At 49.9% G+C, this 20,000-nt stretch overlaps 1 long non-coding RNA gene across 1 annotated transcript in view; it reads left to right on the top strand.

Annotated features, from left to right (window-relative positions):
• The window catches only part of LOC125773969 (uncharacterized), a 28,271-nt gene that overhangs the window by 8,229 nt on the left and 42 nt on the right, over window positions 1-20,000 (top strand). The gene's annotated exons all lie outside the window — the stretch shown is intronic.

Here is a 20,000-nt window from a genome sequence, read left to right as displayed (position 1 = left end):
AGGACCCCGTCGTACAGCACGTTCCAAAGCGTGGGTCCCAAAATGGAACCCTGTGGAACGCCCGCACTGATGTTCCGCTCGACAGGGCCCTCGCTGGTGTCGATAACCAGCCGCCGGTCCTCGAAATAGCTCCTCAGTATCTGCTGCAGCGATGACGGTACCCCCTTGTCCCTCAGCGCGTTGGCGATGGCTTGCCAGGGCGCAGAGTTAAAGGCGTTGCGGATATCAAGTGCCACCACCATCAGGCAGCGCTTGTCTCGGGCGTTGGTGCGGCGAAAGGACATGGCCGTCCTGCCCGCTTCGACAACGCGCTGGATCGCACTGATGGTGGATCTGCCTCGCCGGAAACCGTACTGCCCGTCCGACAGCCGTTCCGCATCCGGTTCCTCCAGGAACTCGTTGAGGCGGTTAAGAATTAGGCGCTCCAACACCTTGCCGAGTGCGTCGAGCATGCACAGCGGCCGGTAGGAGGAGCTTTCCCCGGGAGGCTTGCCAGGCTTTGGCAGCAGTACCAGTCGTTGCCTCTTCCAGGGCGCTGGAAACGCACCCCGGTCCAGGCAGTCCTGGTACAAACGGACGAAAACCTCCGGGTACTTCCTAATGGCCGTCTTAACCGCCGCGTTGGGGATACCGTCCAGTCCAGGCGCTTTCCGGTTCGCCATCGATCCCACGATGGACAACAGCTCGCCCACGGTGACAGGGGTCAACGAAGAACTCCGCTCCTCGGTGTCGACGCTCGATGATTCAGCGTCCGGCCAGTCAACAGGCGGATGTGTCGGGAACAGATCGTTGGCTATCCGCTCCAACACGACACGGTCAGTCTCAGGTGGCACGAAGCAGCCACGAAGACGAGACATGACCACCCGATAACCGGCCCCAAACTCGTTGGTTTCCGCCTGTTGAATCAGCTCATCGAGCTGCGCTCGCTTGCTGGCCCGGACAGCCTTCTCGACAGCTCTCCTCGCCGACCGATGATGTGCAGCCACGATGCTGCGCTCCTGCAGATCGGTGGTATGAAGCATCCGCTCGTGCACGGCCGCACACTCCTCCCGAAGACGCAAGATCTCCGGAGACCACCAGAAGAGGTCTCGATGGGGGTCACGATGCGACATGGTGACGCGCTCCATCGTGTCGTCGCATGCATCTAGCATGGCGTCGACCATCCCCTCCTGGCTGACAGCTCGTTCCGGAAAACCGGCCGTCTGGAGTGCGGCTGCGAATGCCTCCACCGAAAACTGCGTCGTCTTCCATCTTCGGCCAGCGTGCCGAAACGTGGTGGATGACGAAGAGGACCCCTGTCCCCGCTGGCGATGCTGCTGCTGTTGTCGCTGCTGCCTCCCGTTCAGGTGACGATGTTGCTGCTGCAGGTGCTGCTGCTGTTGGTGCTGCTGCTGCTGGTGCTGCTGCTGTTGTCGTCGCTGCTGCTGGTCGAGAGTTGGAGGCCCCACGGTGAAGAAAATGTACCGGTGGTCCGACGCCGTATAGTGGCACGAAGTGGTGTTCGCTGCCACCTCCCAAGTGTCTGGACGAGCAATGGATGCGCTCGCGAAAGACACATCCACGACACTGGGAGTGGCGACTCCGTTGCCCACGAACGTCGGGACCGATCCTTGGTTCAGGATCACAAGCCCAAGCTGCCGAATTGTGTCCAGCAGCTCTTCACCGCGCCGGGTGGTACGTTGGCTACCCCACTCCTCATTCCAGGCGTTGAAATCGCCTGCCAGGACGATGCGAGGGTGGGGTTGGGCCTCCAACTCCACCGCCTCCAGAAGTTGCTCGAACTCGCCGGCGTTGAGACGTGGAGGGGCGTAACAGCTGATGAAGACCACCCCTCCAATCTGCGCAGCAGCCAACCCGGGCATGGCACAGCGCCAGACCCGCTGGATCGGAAGGTGGCCGGTCGCCACCACAGCTGCTCTCCCCGACGAATCCACCGTCCAGTTTCCGCTGCCCTCTGGAGGTCGGTACACCTCTGACAGCAGCAGCACGTCGACCCGCTTAGTGCGGGCTGTTTGCAGGGCCAGATCCTGAGCAGTGCGTCCACCACCCAGGTTGACCTGCATCACCCTCACTACACCCGACACTGTTGACCTTGTCGGCACGATGAGTGGCCCACTCGATGGGGCCCCTGGCAGACAATGCACTTAGCTGCCGATGTGCACTGACTAACGCGGTGGCCTACCTCGCCACACTGCAAACACTGACCCGTCCGGTCAGTTGAAGAACGGCAGTCCCGCGCCAGGTGCCCCATCAGCAGGCAACGGAAGCAGCGCTGACGGTCGAGCGGCTTCTTCGGCACTTCGCGGATGCCGCTGACACATTGGCAGAGTGTCAACTTCTGACCAATGAGACTCCGTGCCTTGGCCAGTGGGAGTCGAACACGCGCTCGCTTTGTGCCATCACGGAGCTCCCAAAGCTCGACGTGAGTGATGCCAGCCGCTGACCCCAGCTTCTCCTCAATGGCAAGCTTCACGTCACTCTCTTTGGCCAGAGAGTCGACGTTGGTGATGAGAAGCTCACCCATCTCCGTCACCACTCGTGCCTCGCCATCCTCACCTAGCGCTAGCTGGATCCGGCGAGCCAGCTCCGCGCTATCGACGTTCTTCCGCAACGGTACAAGCAGATGACCTTGCACGGTCCGGCGCCCCATGCCGATGTCTGCCCTGACGTCCTGCAGCTCCTGAGATGTACGCAGCTTCACGTACATCTCTGTCCAGGTTTTGTCCGAACCTGGGACCACCGCAATGCGGTCAGGACGCGGAGGACGCCCCTTAGACTGGGCACGATGCTGCTGATGTTGTTGCTGCTGACTCTGCTGCTGCTGCTGGCGCATCTGAGGTGGCCGGTACGGCTGGCCCACCTGCTGCGGTTGCTGCTGCTGCTGAGTCGAACGTTGCGATCGGCTCTTCCGACCGCTCACGACCGTAGCCCAGGACATCTGCTGCTGTTGCCGCTGCTGCTGACGTTGCGGTTGCTGCTGCTGCTGCTGCTGCTGGCCATTAGCCGACACTGCGACCGTCCGTCGCTGCGGCTGTGGCTGGCTGCGCTGCTGCTGCTGCTGCTGCTGCTGCTGCTGCCGCTGTTGTTGTTGCTGCTGCCGCTGCTGCTGCTGCTGCCGCTGCTGCTGCTGCTGCTGCTGCTGCTGCTGCTGCAGTTGCGAAGCTTTCTTCGCACGGTTGCGCTGCTGCCGGCTGCGTTTTGTCCTGGCACTGCCCTGACCAACAGGCTGTGCCGAGGAATGAAGCGCCGTCAAGGAACGCATGCCCTCTTGAAGCGCTTCCAGCGTACACTTCAGGGCCACTTCACGTTCCCGGCTAAGTCGCAGCTCTTCCGTCAGCGACTCGATCTGTTTGGCGAAGTTCTCCAGCATCTTGTGCTGGAAAGCCAGCACCGACGCTTCGCCATCGTCGTGGGGAGCCACGGTTGAAGACATCTCCCCTGCCGCTACCACTGGCGGCACCACCGTCTGCTCGAGAAGAGAGGCGTCGGAAAATTCCGCATCGTCCTCCTCCTCGGAATTATCAGCCTCGGACGGAACCGCCACCGTTGGTCCGGCCGGCCGTGGTGTCTCCGGTAAAGGGGAAGGGGTATCGGACCGCTTCCGAGGCGTGGACGACGACCGCACCCCGGAACGAAGCACCCGCCCCTCCATTCTCCGCTCCTTTCACAAAAAACCGCCTGCACGAATCGTTCAGACGGAACAAGGGAATATTCCCTTCAACATCTGCCAAGGTAACGACCGTCCGTCGCTAGAGCCCCTTTGGCAGATTTCCCGTCCGCGGATCGCAAGAATAAAAAACTCCCACTTTTTTCTTTATTAAAAACAATTTCGCAAGAGAAAACCGCAAGAATAAGAATTTTTAATAAATTCCGCAAGAGATTCAAGAAAACACCAAAAAACGGGTTCGTCGCCTGCTGACGCGTTGAAGTCTCTCGTTTTGGCGTTCCCGGGGAAGGATTCGGAGCCAAAGAACCGTTCCCGGTCTCCTGCTAAGCGTTCCCGGTCTCCGGCTGCGCGTTCTCACTCTCTGACCGCTAAGCGCCGGAAAGGTATGCAATTCGCATCGAGTTTTATAGCACCGTAACGCTTCGTAACGCTGGTGTCCCGGCTAAGCGCTACCGCTACCGGTCACTGGTGGCGCTGCAGACGTCGAAGAGAAGGTGGTTGCTGTCTTCGCTGGAAGTTGCGGAACCCGCCACGGGTGGCGCTGTCGTCATAAAAAGGGAGCTTTTACGTTGGGTTGTTGTCCTCACTGCTCGAAAACGCTTCGTGGTGTTGTTGATGACACAAACACACGCGACGACACACCTGACGCCACCGTACCACGCTGTTGCACGCACTTTCACGTCGAGTTTTTACTGTTTATCTCTTTTTAAAAGCACTTTACGTCGCTGGAAAACGATAGTTTATGCTCCCTAGCATGTGTTTTACCACTTTTCCAATGTTCTAACACGGTATTTCGATATTTATTCGCCACTGAAGTTCCCCATACAAAGTGTATGGGGACACTTTAAACTGAGTTTTAGCGCAGTAAATTGAAGTAAAACGATTTCCTTTTTCAATATTCGCTAAGAATGACACTCAATTCGCCCTTTTCGACTATTGTTCCGCTATTTATAAGCACTTTTGCACAATATTTTTGCAAAAAATACGGAGCGACACAAAGCACGTCTAAACTGCTGGCTTGACAGCTACGCACACAGGGATAACTGGCTTGTGGCCGCCAAGCGTTCATAGCGACGTGGCTTTTTGATCCTTCGATGTCGGCTCTTCCTATCATTGTAAAGCAAAATTTACCAAGCGTAGGATTGTTCACCCTTTCAAGGGAACGTGAGCTGGGTTTAGACCGTCGTGAGACAGGTTAGTTTTACCCTACTGGTGTGCATTGTTTGTCGCTATCTTAACGGAATTCCTGTGCAGTACGAGAGGAACCACAGGTACGGACCACTGGCTCAATACTAGTTCGAACGGACTATGGTATGACGCTACGTCCGCTGGATTATGCCTGAACGCCTCTAAGGTCGTATCCAATCCGAGCTGATAGCGCTTCTTATACCCATTAGGTGGTCGTAAGCTAGCGGGCCTAACAACCCTCCGAGAACCGTCCGTGCTGTCCATTGGCACACTGGCGTCTCATCCCCGCTTACTACTAGGCCGCAAAGGGCGGGTTCGCGCTGCACGTGTTAGTACCATACATGTTGGGAACACCGGTGGACGAGCTTGCCGACTGTGGATATCACTAGTTTCGACACCTACGACCGCCCGCAAACGACGGGACTACAGGCTGGGAGCTTCAAGTTGTAGAGATGCGTTCGCATCGATCCTCTCAGGCGACCCATGCTTGGTGGTTAGTGCTTGCGCGTGCGCGCCCCGTGTGTGCTGGAATTGGCCAACCAGTGCACATTGGTGGTGCGTACCGTGACTTGCACCATGTGACGAGAGTGTTGAAGAACACTGTGTGGTGACTCTATGCCTATGTGATGGGGTGCTTGTAACACAGGACCGAACCGACGGCTCGTTGGATGGTCACGACAGTGTGGTGCAGGTGCGCCCATGTGTAACGAATACATTGAGTGCCGTTGGAGGTTAGCGGTTGGTTGGTTGCATGCTACAACTTCGCGTTGTACATGGGCTGGCCGCTGCGCTTCCTTCGGGTTGCCACTTGATGTTGATAGGGTTGATGTATTGTGTTCGTTGACTTTTGGTTCATTCCAAAAGTCTTCGGACTTAGATAATTTTACAAGTGTCGGCGCTCTCGGACCGAAAATAAGAAGACAACTAAGAAGAAAAAGAGAAAGAAGCTAATAGTGGAAAGTATTCTTCTTCAAAGAAGGAACAAAAATTTTACAAGTGTTGAAAAATTTCCTAAGTCCAAAAAATTTTCTAAGTCCAGAAAATTTTCTAAGTCCCACAAAATGGAACATGATGAAGAAGATACAGAAGTTGAAAATTTTTCTAAGTCCAAAAAATTTTCTAAGTCCAGAAAATTTTCTAAGTCCAAAGTGTTGGAACAATTTCCAAAGGCCCATAGGTTGCACTGAATTTTCCTAAGTTGGCCACAAGTACCCATGAGGTATCGAGAAGGTTCACCCGAAGGACATAATATGTCCCAAAGTACCGATAGAGTACCCACAAATAGCACCGCGTTGGCCTAAGTTGGCCAAAAGTACCGATAGAGTACCCACAAGTAGCACTGAGTTGGCCTAAGTTGGCCAAAAGTACCGATAGAGTACCCACAAATAGCACCCAGTTGGCCTAAGTTGGCCAAAAGTACCGATAGAGCACCCAAAAGTAGCACCCAATTGGCCTATGTTGGCCAAAAGTACCGATAGAGTACCCACAAATAGCACCCAGTTGGCCTAAGTTGGCCAAAAGTACCGATAGAGCACCCACAAGTAGCACCCAATTGGCCTATGTTGGCCAAAAGTACCGATAGAGTACCCACAAATAGCACCGAATGGGCCTAAGTTGGCCAAAAGTACCGATAGAGTACCCACAAATAGCACCGCGTTGGCCTAAGTTGGCCAAAAGTACCGATAGAGTACCCACAAGTAGCACTGAGTTGGCCTAAGTTGGCCAAAAGTACTGATAGAGTACCCACAAATAGCACCGAATGGGCCTAACATGGCCAAAAGTACCGATAGAGTACCCACAAATAGCACCGAGTGGGCCTAACATGGCCAAAAGTACCGATAGAGCACCCACATATAGCACCGAATGGGCCTAACATGGCCAAAAGTACCGATAGAGTACCCACAAATAGCACCGAGTGGGCCTAACATGGCCAAAAGTACCGATAGAGCACCCACATATAGCACCCCATTGGCCTAAGTTGGCCAAAAGTACCGATAGAGTACCCACAAAGAGCACCCAATTGGCCTAAGTTGGCCAAAAGTACCGCCAAGTAGCACCATAGAGGCCCGAGTAGAGCGAAATGTGGGCCAAATTGAACATTTGAAAATTTTTACAAGTCCAGAAAATTTTCTAAGTCCAGAAAATTTTCTAAGTCCAAAGAGTTGGACAAATTTCCTTAGGCCCAAAGGTTGCACTGAATGTTCCTAAGTTGGCCATCAGTACCCATGAAGTATCGCGAAGGTTCACCCGAAAGACACAATATGCCCTAAAGTACCCACAGAGTACCCACAAGTTGCACCCAATTGGCCTAAGTTGGCCAAAAGTACCGACAAGTAGCACCATAGAGGCCCGAGTAGAGCGAAATGTGGGCCAAAGTACCGAGTAGTTGCAACAAATGCCCAAATGGATACCAAAATGTGGTACCAAGCACCTAACTGTTGCAACAAATGCTAGCTTTCTGAGCAAAAGCTGTGGACCAATTTCGTAGAAGAACCGCCTAGGCGAAAAGGCAAAAATCGCCGAAGCTGGCCCGCTCGCAGAGCTCGCGGGCCAGGAGATACTCATAGGGCGATTTACTAGAGTGGGGAACTTGAGAATTTTTGTGTCCGAGACTTTGGGCAACTTCGCGGCCGCCCCCTTAAAGTAAAAGATTTTCTCTGGGTGCCTAAAATTCGCAATTCCCGCAAAGTCGGGAAGACGTTAAAGTTTTTGACCAAAAAATGGCCATCGATTTAAGGTGATTTTCCAATAAGAAAATGCTTCCTATTTTGAACTTTTTCGAATATTTCCTAAACTAAGCGTCGGAGCACATGGCCGTGGAGGAACTTTTGGTAGCTTTTGGCAAGGGCTATCGGATGAAATAATAAGAAAGGCCATCAGAGCGATATTGGATTAATGCGGGCCCATAAACGTACCTGAGAAGTGAAAATTGGTACCTTGCACGCAGGATGCAAGAAATGCTTGAGTGTTAACCATCATCGGTACCAAGTACCTAGGTTATATCGAGTGCGTAGATGGAAGTCGGTACCAAAGGGAAACCTTCCTAGGCTAGGTGCACGCAAGTGAGTATGGATCGATCAGTAGAAAGATGGGAAGCCATAGGAAACCTTCCTAGGCTAGGTGCACGCAAGTGAGTATGGATCGATCAGTAGAAAGATGGGAAGCCATAGGAAACCTTCCTAGGCTAGGTGCACGCAAGTGAGTATGGATCGATCAGTAGAAAGATGGGAAGCCCAAGGAAACCTTCCTAGGCTAGGTGCACGCAAGTGAGTATGGATCGATCAGTAGAAAGATGGGAAGCCCAAGGAAACCTTCCTAGGCTAGGTGCACGCAAGTGAGTATGGATCGATCAGTAGAAAGATGGGAAGCCATAGGAAACCTTCCTAGGCTAGGTGCACGCAAGTGAGTATGGATCGATCAGTAGAAAGATGGGAAGCCCAAGGAAACCTTCCTAGGCTAGGTGCACGCAAGTGAGTATGGATCGATCAGTAGAAAGATGGGAAGCCATAGGAAACCTTCCTAGGCTAGGTGCACGCAAGTGAGTATGGATCGATCAGTAGAAAGATGGGAAGCCATAGGAAACCTTCCTAGGCTAGGTGCACGCAAGTGAGTATGGATCGATCAGTAGAAAGATGGGAAGCCATAGGAAACCTTCCTAGGCTAGGTGCACGCAAGTGAGTATGGATCGATCAGTAGAAAGATGGGAAGCCCAAGGAAACCTTCCTAGGCTAGGTGCACGCAAGTGAGTATGGATCGATCAGTAGAAAGATGGGAAGCCCAAGGAAACCTTCCTAGGCTAGGTGCACGCAAGTGAGTATGGATCGATCAGTAGAAAGATGGGAAGCCCAAGGAAACCTTCCTAGGCTAGGTGCACGCAAGTGAGTATGGATCGATCAGTAGAAAGATGGGAAGCCATAGGAAACCTTCCTAGGCTAGGTGCACGCAAGTGAGTATGGATCGATCAGTAGAAAGATGGGAAGCCATAGGAAACCTTCCTAGGCTAGGTGCACGCAAGTGAGTATGGATCGATCAGTAGAAAGATGGGAAGCCATAGGAAACCTTCCTAGGCTAGGTGCACGCAAGTGAGTATGGATCGATCAGTAGAAAGATGGGAAGCCATAGGAAACCTTCCTAGGCTAGGTGCACGCAAGTGAGTATGGATCGATCAGTAGAAAGATGGGAAGCCATAGGAAACCTTCCTAGGCTAGGTGCACGCAAGTGAGTATGGATCGATCAGTAGAAAGTGGGAAGCCCAGTACCAAATGCCCTAGTGAAGACCGTAAACGAATATCATGAACCGAGAAGGAGCACCAAATGCCCTAGTGAAGACCGTAAACGAATATCATGAACCGATAAGGAGCACCAAATGCCCTAGTGAAGACCGTAAACGAATATCATGAACCAAGAAGTAGCAACGAATGCCTGAAAAAGTACCAAGTCCTCGGTATAGAGTAACGAGAGTTAACCGCCGTGATGTATGCAATGTGGGCAGCCATTGCATGGGTTCTGGACTTGGTTCGCGAATAACTTTTTTGCTAGACATCGGACAAAGTTGACGTGGAAGAACGAAATGTAGCATTTGATGCCACCTATCCAAAACTTTTTCAAGATTGAAGATCCGATCGATACAGCCTGAGTTATAGGCAAAAGTTGGTGCAAAAACGAGCATTTTTAATGGTGAAAAATCGGTACTCCTCGAATAGCTCCTGTTGGAAGCATCGGACCACATGGTCGTGGAGGAACATATTGTAGCGCGCGGTGTCAAGTATCGACACCCAAAACCGCATGTCCGATGGACGGAAAATGACCAAGTTATAGTGAAAACTTGGTTGCACCAAATTCCCGAAGAAGTGCAACGAGAAGGTGAATGCGATGGTTGTTCGTCGAATAGCTCCGGCCACAGACATGGTAGCGATTAGTGGTGCATGGAAGAAATCTAGCCACAAGTGCCATCTACCCATGGCCAGAAGAAAGTGTGGCCATATCTTGGATACCGGCGGAGCTATGGGGCAAATATGGGCCAAAAATGGTGCAAGTTGGACCAAAAATCCGACCAAGTGCGCGAGGCGCTTTCGTGAATAGCTCCGGCCACAGACATGGTAGCGATTAGTGGTGCATGGAAGAAATCTAGCCACAAGTGCCATCTACCCATGGCCAGAAGAAAGTGTGGCCATATCTTGGATACCGGCGGAGCTATGGGGCAAATATGGGCCAAAAATGGTGCAAGTTGGACCAAAAATCCGAAAAAGTACCTAGGTAAATGCGCAGGTTGTTCGTCGAATAGCTCCGGCCACAGACATGGTAGCGATTAGTGGTGCATGGAAGAAATCTAGCCACAAGTGCCATCTACCCATGGCCAGAAGAAAGTGTGGCCATATCTTGGATACCGGCGGAGCTATGGGGCAAATATGGGCCAAAAATGGTGCAAGTTGGACCAAAAATCCGACCAAGTGCGCGAGGCGCTTTCGTGAATAGCTCCGGCCACAGACATGGTAGCGATTAGTGGTGCATGGAAGAAATCTAGCCACAAGTGCCATCTACCCATGGCCAGAAGAAAGTGTGGCCATATCTTGGATACCGGCGGAGCTATGGGGCAAATATGGGCCAAAAATGGTGCAAGTTGGACCAAAAATCCGAAAAAGTACCTAGGTAAATGCGCAGGTTGTTCGTCGAATAGCTCCGGCCACAGACATGGTAGCGATTAGTGGTGCATGGAAGAAATCTAGCCACAAGTGCCATCTACCCATGGCCAGAAGAAAGTGTGGCCATATCTTGGATACCGGCGGAGCTATGGGGCAAATATGGGCCAAAAATGGTGCAAGTTGGACCAAAAATCCGACCAAGTGCGCGAGGCGCTTTCGTGAATAGCTCCGGCCACAGACATGGTAGCGATTAGTGGTGCATGGAAGAAATCTAGCCACAAGTGCCATCTACCCATGGCCAGAAGAAAGTGTGGCCATATCTTGGATACCGGCGGAGCTATGGGGCAAATATGGGCCAAAAATGGTGCAAGTTGGACCAAAAATCCGACCAAGTGCGCGAGGCGCTTTCGTGAATAGCTCCGGCCACAGACATGGTAGCGATTAGTGGTGCATGGAAGAAATCTAGCCACAAGTGCCATCTACCCATGGCCAGAAGAAAGTGTGGCCATATCTTGGATACCGGCGGAGCTATGGGGCAAATATGGGCCAAAAATGGTGCAAGTTGGACCAAAAATCCGAAAAAGTACCTAGGTAAATGCGCAGGTTGTTCGTCGAATAGCTCCGGCCACAGACATGGTAGCGATTAGTGGTGCATGGAAGAAATCTAGCCACAAGTGCCATCTACCCATGGCCAGAAGAAAGTGTGGCCATATCTTGGATACCGGCGGAGCTATGGGGCAAATATGGGCCAAAAATGGTGCAAGTTGGACCAAAAATCCGACCAAGTGCGCGAGGCGCTTTCGTGAATAGCTCCGGCCACAGACATGGTAGCGATTAGTGGTGCATGGAAGAAATCTAGCCACAAGTGCCATCTACCCATGGCCAGAAGAAAGTGTGGCCATATCTTGGATACCGGCGGAGCTATGGGGCAAATATGGGCCAAAAATGGTGCAAGTTGGACCAAAAATCCGACCAAGTGCGCGAGGCGCTTTCGTGAATAGCTCCGGCCACAGACATGGTAGCGATTAGTGGTGCATGGAAGAAATCTAGCCACAAGTGCCATCTACCCATGGCCAGAAGAAAGTGTGGCCATATCTTGGATACCGGCGGAGCTATGGGGCAAATATGGGCCAAAAATGGTGCAAGTTGGACCAAAAATCCGACCAAGTGCGCGAGGCGCTTTCGTGAATAGCTCCGGCCACAGACATGGTAGCGATTAGTGGTGCATGGAAGAAATCTAGCCACAAGTGCCATCTACCCATGGCCAGAAGAAAGTGTGGCCATATCTTGGATACCGGCGGAGCTATGGGGCAAATATGGGCCAAAAATGGGTAAAATTGTACGGTCCAAAGCCAAGGGTAAATTTTTTTATTCCTCTAATAACTTCTACCACAGACATTGAATCGGTTCGTGATGTATGGATGAAATGTAGCAAACAGTTGGAACTACCCATAAAATCTTAAAGATTGACGATCCAATGCATAGAACCGGAGTAATGTGCGATACTTGGTGAAAAATCGAGTGAAAAATTAACTATAAACTGTTTTTGGCCCATAACTCGAATACTAGACATCGGAAGGGGGGGTCGTAGAACGATTTTTTGTTGCCTCATCGATTCCCTATCGAACGAGCAAAAGTTGTTTTTTTGACCAAAAAGTACCCCCACTCTAGTAAAATTGGCCTGATTTTACTAGTCCCCGGTACCCGTACAGGCAAAATGAGCAAAATGCTCAAGTATGAATGGTTTTTGGCCCATAACTCGAATACTAGACGTCGCAGGGGGGTGTCGTGGAACAATTTTTGGTAGCCCTTGAAATTATCTATCGAATGACATATACTTGATTTTTGGCCAAAAAGTTCCCTAGACTAGTAAAAATCGCATCATTTTACTAGAGTCGGGTACCCTGGACGAAAAACCGCTATAGTTGCGGTTTTTGGCTAATAACTCGAATACTAGACGTCGCAGGGGGGTGTCGTGGAACAATTTTTGGTAGCCCTTGAAATTATCTATCGAATGACATATACTTGATTTTTGGCCAAAAAGTTCCCTAGACTAGTAAAAATCGCATCATTTTACTAGAGTCGGGTACCCTGGACGAAAAACCGCTTAAGTTGCGGTTTTTGGCTAATAACTCGAATACTAGACGTCGCAGGGGGGTGTCGTGGAACAATTTTTGGTAGCCCTTGAAATTATCTATCGAATGACATATACTTGATTTTTGGCCAAAAAGTTCCCTAGACTAGTAAAAATCGCATCATTTTACTAGAGTCGGGTACCCTGGACGAAAAACCGCTTAAGTTGCGGTTTTTGGCTAATAACTCGAATACTAGACGTCGCAGGGGGGTGTCGTGGAACAATTTTTGGTAGCCCTTGAAATTATCTATCGAATGACATATACTTGATTTTTGGCCAAAAAGTTCCCTAGACTAGTAAAAATCGCATCATTTTACTAGAGTCGGGTACCCTGGACGAAAAACCGCTTAAGTTGCGGTTTTTGGCTAATAACTCGAATACTAGACGTCGCAGGGGGGTGTCGTGGAACAATTTTTGGTAGCCCTTGAAATTATCTATCGAATGACATATACTTGATTTTTTGACCAAAAAGTTCCTAGACTAGTAAAAATCGCATCATTTTACTAGAGTCGGGTACCCTGTACGAAAAACCGCTATAGTTGCGGTTTTTGGTCAATAACTCGAATACTAGACGTCGGAGGGGGGTGCCGTAGAACAATTTTTTGTAGCCCTTGAAATTACCTTTCGAATGATATATAGTGGTTTTTTGGTCAAACAGTGACCCCGAGACTAGTAACCCTCCATACACAAAACCGCCTAAAAAGTTTTGGTTTTGCAAAATTTTGAAAAGTGCGTCAAAAAAATTTTTTCAAAAAGTACCAAATCGTGATCAGAACTCACTATAGACCATAAAAAGTGAAATCCGATGGTCATTTGCAACACTTGGTCAATCGAGAAAAATTTCACTTTTTTACTAGAGTCGGGTACCCTGAACGAAAAATCGCTCAAGTGATGGTTTTTGGCCAATAACTCGAATACTAGACGTCGGAGGGGGGTGCCGTAGAACAATTTTTTGTAGCCCTTGAAATTACCTTTCGAATGATATATAGTGGTTTTTCGGTCAAACAGTGACCCCGAGACTAGTAACCCTCCATACACAAAACCGCATACAAAAACTTTGTTTTGAAAAATTTTGAAAAGTTCAAAAAAATTTTTTTTTCAAAAACTACTAAAACGTGATAAGAACTTACTATAGACCATAAAAAGTGATATCCGATGATAATTTGCAAAAGTTGGTAACTAGTAAAAAATTTCACTTTTTTACTAGAGTCGGTGCAACGAGAAAAAAAAAGTCCGTGATGGAGAAAAATGGCACGTTTTCCACGCCTGTACGCTTTCGTTTACTATATAGGGGGTAGGTGAGCCAGAAGCATGATTTTGACTGAGTATGTATCTTTATGAATTGGACCCTTCTAAATCGATTGAGACTACCCCCAGGACGATCGGACGACTGCTTCTGGCTCAAAATGTGGTTTTTAGATTTTGATCGTCAATTATGCGAGAAAAAATCGATTAGAAGTAAAGATACGAAATGCTTGGTCTAAGTTGGGAAACGACTTCGGATATTTGTTGGACGTTGTCGTAGAAGGTCCGAGGACCAAGGAAAAGTGATTTCCAAGTGGATTTATGCACTATTAGTCGATGGTAAGATGTGAAATTAGTAGAACTTACCATACAGTTTGCGAAGTTGAAGCAATCGGTTGGTGAATATGGTACTGTCTGTCCAATTTGGTGGTTCGGAATGAGTGAAACGATGTTGATGATGGATAGACGTTCCGATTGCCCCCGATCGGGGAACATATAGTGGTCTTTAAGGTCCAAGTACCTATGTTTTGGTAAGCAGAACTGAGAGTTAAAGGATGAAAGTCGGCCATTCCTAATATCATCCTATCGGTGGTTCGCGAGTTGTTTGAGGACCGGAGCAGCTCGCGATGAAACGGTCCTAGGGTATTGGTTATCCATCCAAGGAAGAGTAAATGCGATCCTAGATGTGTGTCGTTGGCCGTTCTACCGGTATCGCCTATCGATGAGATATCGACGGGCATGCCTTACTCGAAAGTTGAATTCTAGGATCGATGGTCAAACAGACCTATGAGCGATAAACCAAACTGAACACGTATTGATGTCGGCTTTTCCTATCATTTGATGCCGCAGGTTGTTTAGGGACCGGAGCAACTTGCGGCCGAGACGGTCCCCGGGGGTTTCTTTCTCCAAGGAGTGGAAACTATTAAGCAAGAGTTGTAGCAAGATACGATCCTCTGATGTGTCGTTGGCCGTTCATGCGGTATCGCCTGTCGATGAGATATCGATGGGCATGCCTTACTCTACCGACCTTCTAATTGAGAGTATTAATCAGGGATCGATGGTCAAACAGACCAATGAGCGATAAACCAAACTGAACACGTATTGATGTCGGCTTTTCCTATCATTTGATGCCGCAGGTTGTTTAGGGACCGGAGCAGCTTGCGGCCGAGACGGTCCCCGGGGGTTTCTTTCTCCAAGGAGAAGAAACGATTAAGCAAAAGTCGTAGCAATAATCGATCTCCTGATGTGTCGTTGGCCGTTCTTGCGGTATCGCCTGTCGATGAGATATCGATGGGCATGCCTTACTCTCCTGACTGTTTAATTGAGAGTTATAATCAGGGATCGATGGTCAAAAAGACCTATGAGCGATAAACCAAACTGAACACGTATTGATGTCGGCATTTCCTATCATTTGTCGCAGGTTGTTTGGGGACCGGAGCAGCTTGCGACCGAGACGGTCCCTTCCCGAAAGATGGTGAACCGAGTCGTCTGGCGTAAAAACCGGACGACTCGAAAGGGCTTGACCCTTTCAAGTGAGCGATAATCACATTCTACGCTCAGTTCGACAGCTACAAGGCAATCACTCGCTATGTTCAGAGCTAATACATGCAACATGCCGGCATTGTTTCCACCGACGCATGGATTCAAGACTGGTGCACTTATTAGTTAAACCGTTCGCCTCCGGGTGTTTCGAGTTCAAGTCTGGATGAGGATTGATCTTGCTGGTAATAGCTTGAGCCCCTGAATAAGGGGTCGAAGCGTACATCTTGAGACCATGTACAACATATTACCAAATCGGCACCATGGGTTCGGGTGCAAGTGATGTAACCGTGAAAGATGTTGAGCAGCCCAACATCGGTTTACACACGCATAAATGGAAGGCAGCGCTGTCGACTGGTCAGTCGTGTAAGAAGTGTGCATTATCGATCACAAATATATTGGTGATCTGTAGGTTGCGCATACACCATGCCCGGTGTAAAGTGCCGTGGTCCCCCCCGGGGGGCTGCATCAAACCGTTCGCCACGCGAACTACCCAATGGAACGAACTCGATGCATTTAATAAGAAGAAGAGATGATAATGAAACACGGTCGATTTAAGAGTTGAAAACGTTGAAATGCCTATAAGCAAGTCTTAAGTTGGTGGTGACCGTTACGCCCCAACAAATTGGTGCCTTACCCTACACCAAAGAGCCATTCAACATGGTTCAAGTGAGCGATAATCACGCTCTACGCTCAGTATGACAGCTGCAAGGCAATCACTCGCTAAGTTCAGAGCTAATACATGCAACACGCCGGCATTGTTTCCACCGACGCATGGATTCAAGACTGGTGCACTTATTAGTTAAACCGTTCGCCTGCGGGTGTTTCGAGTTCAAGTCTGGATGAGGATTGTTCTTGCTGGTAATAGCTTGAGCCCCTGAATAAGGGGCCGAAGCGTACATCTTGAGAGTAAATGTACAACATATTACCAAATCGGCACCGTGGGTTCTGGTGCAAGTGATGTAACCATGAAAGATGTTGAGCAGCCCAACATCGGTTTACACACGCATAAGGGGTTTATTGTTATCTGTAGGTTGCGCATACACCATACCCGGTGTAAAGTGCCGTGGTCCCCCAGGGGGCTGCATCAAAACGTTCGCCATGCGAACTACCCAATGGAACGAACTCGATGTATTGAAAGAGATGAACAATTAATAGCGAGAATAGGGGCCCAGAAGCAATTCCGCGGCCCTACGGTCGATTCAAGAGTTGAAACGTTGTACAATCGTGGATAGCACCTAGTGCTAATATGGTGAGAGATAATGTGTGAGGAAATTTAGTTTCCTAAAGTTTAGTTAGTGGTTTCCGTTGTGCCCTAACAAACTTAAAGTTGGTGGTGACCGTTACACCCCAACAAATTGGTGCCTTACCCAACACCAAAGAGCCATTCCATATGGTTCTAGAGAGAGAGAGTTGTGTGGAAATTTATTTCCCACTAAGCGAGTGTGTGTCTGTAGTGGAACGAATTCTGGTTGATCCTACCAGTAATATACGCTTGTCTCAAAGGTTAAGCCATGCATGTCTAAGTACAAACATAAATGAATGTGAAACCGCATAAGGCTCAGTATAACAGCTATAATTCACAAGATCATCCTACCACTAGTTACTTGGATAACTGTGGAAAATCCAGAGCTAATACATGCAACATGCCGGGACTGTTGCCCTCGCGGGTAGCTGAACTGGTGCACTTATTAGTTAAACCAATCGCCTCCGGGCGGCTTGAGTTGAAGTCTGGATAAGGACGCAGATCGTATGGTCGCTTGTCGACTGACGACAGATCTTTCAAATGTCTGCCCTATCAACTATTGATGGTAGTGTAGAGGACTACCATGGTTGCGACGGGTAACGGGGAATCAGGGTTCGATTCCGGAGAGGGAGCCTGAGAAATGGCTACCACATCCAAGGAAGGCAGCAGGCGCGTAAATTACCCAATCCCAGTACGGGGAGGTAGTGACGAGAAATAACAATATGGACCTCTCTAACGATGGTCCATAATTGGAATGAGTTGAGTATAAATCCTTCAACAAGGATCAAGTGGAGGGCAAGTCTGGTGCCAGCAGCCGCGGTAATTCCAGCTCCACTAGCGTATATTAAAGTTGTTGCGGTTAAAACGTTCGAAGTTGATTGCCCGTCCAGACACGTGACCGCCACGGGCGCCCGGTTACACGCCGGGGCCGTTCGTGCGCGCGCTCACGGCTGCGACTCACAATGGTGTACTTGGGCGTTACTCTGTGAACGAGTACCGTGCTACCGGTTAACTCCGGCACGGGCTCCTCATGGTGCTCAAGATACTCACATTTACCTTGAACAAATTAGAGTGCTCAAAGCAGGCTAAGACAAAGCGTCCGGCCCCCCCGTGGGGTTGGCGTTGGCCGAGAATAATCTTGCATGGAATAATGGAATATGACCTCGGTTTATACGATTTCGTTGGTTTGTCAGAAACCTAGAGGTAATGATTAACAGAAGTAGTTGGGGGCATTGGTATTACGGCGCGAGAGGTGAAATTCGTAGACCGTCGTAGGACCAACTGAAGCGAAAGCGTTTGCCATGGATGCTTTCTTTAATCAAGAACGAAAGTTAGAGGATCGAAGGCGATTAGATACCGCCCTAGTTCTAACCGTAAACGATGCCAATTAGCAATTGGGAGACGCTACCCCTATTCGGTGCTCTCAGTCGCTTCCGGGAAACCAAAATCGGGTTCCGGGGGAAGTATGGTTGCAAAGTTGAAACTTAAAGGAATTGACGGAAGGGCACCACAAGAAGTGGAGCTTGCGGCTTAATTTGACTCAACACGGGAAAATTTACCAGGTCCAAACTTATCGAGGTAAGACAGATTGATAGCTCTTTCTCAAATTTAAGGGTAGTGGTGCATGGCCGTTCTTAGTTCGTGGAATGATTTGTCTGGTTAATTCCGATAACGAACGTGACTCAAACATGCTAACTAGAACGCTGTCAGCAGTGCGCCTCCGGGCGCACCTGACGTTACAGCCGGGCGGCGCCTTCACGGGCGGTCGTCGGCTACGTTTGCCCTGCTTAGCGGGACAACTTGTGTTTAGCAAGCTGAGAATGAGCGATAACAGGTCCGTGATGCCCTTAGATGTTCTGGGCTGCACGCGTGCTACAATGTGGGTCGCAGCGTGTTCTCGCCAATAGGCGCCCCCATTCCGAGAGGAACGGGAAATCACTAAAATGCCCATCTAGTCGGGATTGGGGACTGCAACGGTCCCCATGAACCTGGAATTTCTAGTAAGCACTAGTCATTAGCTAGTGCTGATTACGTCCCTGCCCTTTGTACACACCGCCCGTCGCTACTACCGATGGATTATTTAGTGAGGTTTCTGGAGGCTTACCTTCCGCGGTTCCTTCGTGAGCTGCAGCTGGCATGGCTGAAGTTGACCGAACTTGATGATTTAGAGGAAGTAAAAGTCGTAACAAGGTTTCCGTAGGTGAACCTGCGGAAGGATCATTACTGATGATCGTCCGCGAGTGACCAACCATGGGCTGCCTTCGGTGTAGCTCGGTCGCTCGCTTGCTATGTGTCAGAATTTGTTGAAAGCCAACTCGTTCGTTGTACACTTTGATGGGTGACCATCACTGTGTCCCCGTGCCGAGCTAGATCTCCCCTAGCCGTAAGGCACTTGAACGCCCCTTCGACGACGAGTTGCATGTGTGTGGTATGTGTCAGAATCTGGTGAAGCTTTCTGCATGTGATGTGCCTTGTGTGGATCCGTGGCCATTGCATTGTGTCTGGTGCTTAGATACCCAGACACTTAGAACGCTTGCGCGGAAAGCAAACTCGATCGTTGTACACTTTGATGGGTGACCATCACTGTGTCTCCGTGCCGTGCTAGATCCCCCCTAGCCGTAAGGCACTTTGAACGCCCCTTCGACGACGAGTTACAAGAGTGTGGTATGTGTCAGAATCTGGTGAAGCTTTCTGCATGTGATGTGCCTTGTGTGGATCCGTGGCCATTGCATTGTGTCTGGTGTGTAGGTACCCAGACACTTAGAACGCTTGCGCGGAAAGCAAACTCGATCGTTGTACACTTTGATGGGCAACCATCACTGTGTCTCCGTGCCGTGCTAGATCTCCCCTAGCCGTAAGGCACTTTGAACGCCCCTTCGACGACGAGTTACAAGAGTGTGGTATGTGTCATAATCTGGTGAAGCTTTCTGCATGTGATGTGCCTTGTGTGGATCCATGGCCATTGCATTGTGTCTGGTGTGTAGGTACCCAGACACTTAAGCAAACTCGATCGTTGTACACTTTGATGGGCGAGCATCACTGTGTCTCCGTGCCGTGTAAGAGCTCCCCTGGCCATCAGGCACTTGAAAGGTCCTTGGACGACGAGTTACAATAGTGGTGTGTTAGATACGTCAGATTACGGTGTCTACTACTGTGCAATACGTATCCGGCTACGGCACGGAACGAACGGGAACTGTGGTGCAGACAAACAAGAGTTAAGCCTATTAGTCATTAACTCTAAGGACGGGGCCATGGGGCGGTACACAAAGGATACGGATGAGCGAGTATGCAGGCCCAATACTCAATAGCTCGATCCGATCCAAGCACATGAGTTGACTG

Source organism: Anopheles funestus, assembly GCF_943734845.2.
Source record: "Anopheles funestus chromosome X unlocalized genomic scaffold, idAnoFuneDA-416_04 X_unloc_68, whole genome shotgun sequence".
NCBI classification, from domain to species: Eukaryota; Metazoa; Arthropoda; class Insecta; order Diptera; family Culicidae; genus Anopheles; species Anopheles funestus.
This window is presented reverse-complemented; position numbering and strand designations above follow the sequence as displayed.